We start from the raw sequence: 3987 nt of genomic DNA on the forward strand, positions 1-3987 counted from the left end.
CATGTCCCCTCTCTGAGCCTTTCTGTGAAATGAAGCTAAGATCTAGTCAGTGAAATGACTGTAGAGCTGGAAAGAGAGAACACGCAGTTGACAACTGCAAGGTTACTGTTATTGATTAATCTCTGCCTGAATACTTCTAGCATTGAGGAACTCACTGTCTTGCCAGAGCCGAAGCATCACCTATTGATCCACCAGGAGTGACTGCTATGCTCAACCCCTTCTGGCCCCCCATTGTAGACAGTGTCCCTTTTCAACAGCTCGGGACACCTATAAGGCCCCCAAACAGAGGCTGAGCTCAGGACACCTCGGGAGAGGGGACTGGTGCTGTGACAGGGAAGGCCCTCCGTCACCTGGCCGAGGTGAGACTAGCTGGAGCTGGCTGGAGATCTCCCACAGATTTCACGGTCCCATCACTTCCGAGAGTCATCTTTCCGAGCACCTTAAAGATTTAACCCACCCAGGGCATATACCTTCATCGCAGCACACAACTCTTTCCAAAACACCTGGGCTTGGGACTTCCCTGGTGGTCCAGTGGTTAAGACTCCACCCTGCCAATGCAGAGAATGTGGGTTTAATCTCTGGTTGGGGAACTAAGATCCCACATACATGTGCAGCAAGGCCAAAAGAAAAAGAAAAAAAAAAAAAAAACACCTGGGCTTGGTGCATTTAAAAGTCGGCAGCAAAGATGATCACGTCTACAAGATTGGCGTGGAACTCATTACCAGAATTATACAGTAGGCCAGTGGAAAATGAGATTCGATTTCGGAAAACTCCATTAGACTACCCATGTAACTGCTCGGGCATGGCATTGCTAAAGTAAAGTTCGCCTAGGCTGAATTCAGGAGAAAACTTGCCTGTCGTTATCTTGGAGTCCAGACTCTTGGTGGTTATGACATTTGCTTGCACGAACATTCTCCATAACAGCTAGCTGAGGTGGGCTGGAGGGGAACAGGGAAAATAAAATAGATTGAAATCAGTCAACAAAAAATGAGCTGGGATTTAAGTGTTTGGGCCTTGGAGCAGCTTGCCCACTCCCTAGCTGTACACTTCTTGGTGCCCCTGTAAATGGGGTGAGGACAAGTGCCTCACGGGTTCAGTCTGTATGTATTAATGAGATGCTAGACATAGAGTGCTAAACCCAGGACCTGGCACAAAGAAACTACTTGCTAACAGGTACTTGATAGCTGATAGCAGTGGGTGTGGCAGGGCTCGGGAGAAACTCCAAGAGTGTCACTAGACCCCAGTGGTCTTTCTTGTACCAGACCCTAAAACACCTTGTCCTTTGCTAGAACTGGTCGCATCAGAGCATTTTGCTCTGTCCCTAAAACAAACTATAAAATGACATCAGGTCTTGAAACACACCTGTAATAAACTGTTTCTTTGGGATAGATGAGGAAGGATGCAGTGAACAATTTGGACTAGGAAACCACCCCTCTTTCCCATGTAAAGATTCACAACCTTATTCTCTAAGAGGCCTGATCATGTACATATATGTCCGTGAACACAAACACACATGAAGCACCTTGGACTAGCAAGCCTGTCCTGATGGACCTGTGACTCTTCCCAAATCCCCCGCAGAAGGTATAGAAAGGGAACCTAGATTCCTGGAGGCTTACATAGGAAGGAGCTGCTACTTGGAACAGGTGGGCCAGCTGACCCACTGTGTCACCATGGACAGTGCTTTCACTTCACTGGTTTATAAAGGACACCATTTTTACCTGCTCCCATATCAGTTAACTTTGGAAACCAAGCCTACATTAAACCCCAAATTTCCCTCTTTCCAAATGTAACACAATCAAATCAATTAAATAAGTGTTAGTAGCTCAGTTGTGTCTGACTCTGCGATCTCATGGACTGTAGTCTGCCAGGCTTCTCTGTCCATAAGATTCTCCAGGTAAGAATACTGGAGTGGGTTGCCATTTCCTTCTCCAAAGAGAGAGAGAGAAAAAAAAAATATATATACATATATATATATATATCCCTCTGTTTAGTCCTGAGCTGTCTATTATGGTAGCCACTAACCCTATGTGGCTATTTAAACTGAAATTTAAATAACTAAAAATAAAATTTTAAATTCAGTTCCTCTAGCCACATGTGACTAACGGCTCCATATTAAGCAGCACAGATATAGAATATTTCTGTCCCTGCAGAAAGTTCTGTTAGACAACACTGATCTGCTGTGGATTAAAATGTGTCGTGTTCTCCCCTCCCCCACACGTTGAAACAGTAATCCCCAATGTGTTGTTGTTTGGAGATGGAGCCTTAGGAGGTAATTAGGTTTAGATGATGGTTGGATGGCATCACTGACTCAATGGACATGAGTCTGAGTAAACTCCAGGAGTTGGTGATGGACATGGAGGCCTGGCGAGTGGCATCCATGGGGTTGCAAAGAGTCGGACACGACTGAGAGACTAAATAACGACGACAAGAGGGAAACACAGCAGAGTGCTCCCTCCCTCCCTTTCTGTCACGTAAGGACACAACAAGAAGGCAGCCAAATTGCAAGCCAGGAGAACTCTCACCAGGAACCAAATTGGCCAGCATCTTGAACTTGGACTTCCCTGCCTCCAGAACTGTAAGAAATAAAGGTCTGTTGTTTAAACCACCCAGTCTGTGGTGCTTTGTTATAGCAACCTGAGCAGACCAATACAGAAAAGAAGTGTAAATGGGTCCTGCCCAGCTTTTTTTTATTCATGTGAACTGGACTTTTCACCTTGAAACTGGTTTTGGAAAGAGACTATTCCTGTGGGAGTATAAAAACGTGACTTCCAGCAGGTTGCCAGCTGCTGCTTCTGGGAAAGGGCGATGTTGCCCCTGTGTTTATTTTTGCAATGAGTGTCTGCAATGGCCACAGTTCGCCTCCTCCCTAAGGGTTTCCAAATTGCATTTTCTTCTAGATAATAATGAGCAAGCTGATAAATATCAGCCCTGGACCTGAGAGGGGAAGGGGGTGATTTCATCCCATGTCTAAATCCATGCTGCCATCTAGTGGATCCCGTTCCCCCACCCACCCCCCACCCACCCCCACCCCCCCGCCCCATCCTGCCACCAAGACAGGAACAAGGATTTTGTGCTGTTGACCAGAAACTTCAATGCAAATTTGCCTGGCAAACCCTAGGAAGGTGAGCATCAGCTGTATGTCAGGTCGTGAGCTGAGCAGTTTACACATTCTCTCAGTTAATTCGCAGCCCCAGGCAGGGGAAGTACCATGCATTTTTCAGATGAGGCAAAGGGCTCAGAGAAGTGAAGAACCTGCTTCACTGGAAGAACCATTGAATGGATAAATGAATAAACAAACCAGTAAAGGTGTGCAGGTTCAGTTTATGTGCACCATTTTCAGAGTTATAGAATGTGGGCACTGCATTCAGACAGACACAGAGATGAGATGAGCAATCCTGGGGGCGCTGGGGAAAGAGGGCTGGAACAGCTAACGTTTAGTCCTGCTTCTGCAGAAATCCTCCGCCAGGCTCCAGTAGAATATCACCTGATTATAGGGCCTTTGGTGCTCTGTCTCTCCTCTCCCCTGACTTGTGATGTGAGCCCAAAGCCAGCTGGTGAGCCACTCCCATTCTTCCCTTAGGAACTAGAACTAGCAAAGTGTTCCTATGAGAGGGAACCCGACGTAATTCTCTAGGGGGAACCTGAACTGAGTTGACAGTCTAGGGAGAAAGGCAGGAGGTGTGCAGGTGTGTGGAGTGAGAGGAAGAGAGGGGGGCCAGCTGCCTGGGCTCCTTGTGGCTTCCAGACCCTGGTGCCAATGGGCCTGAGGCCCATGAGGGGACATATGATGTGTCTAAAAACGCTCCTCTGTTCCAAGGGCCTCTGGTGGGGTGGCAATCTCAGGACTCTGGCCACCCCACCCCAACAGGGACGGAAACAGACAAGCAACCCACACCAGCCAATCACATTTGCTCTCCAAGGAACAAATACGATTGGAGAGAACAAATGTGTTTGGAGCCAAGTGTCCAGTGGCAGCACCACATTCCT

Source organism: Oryx dammah, unplaced genomic scaffold (assembly GCF_014754425.2).
Source record: "Oryx dammah isolate SB20612 unplaced genomic scaffold, SCBI_Odam_1.1 HiC_scaffold_17, whole genome shotgun sequence".
Lineage (NCBI taxonomy): Eukaryota > Metazoa > Chordata > Mammalia > Artiodactyla > Bovidae > Oryx > Oryx dammah.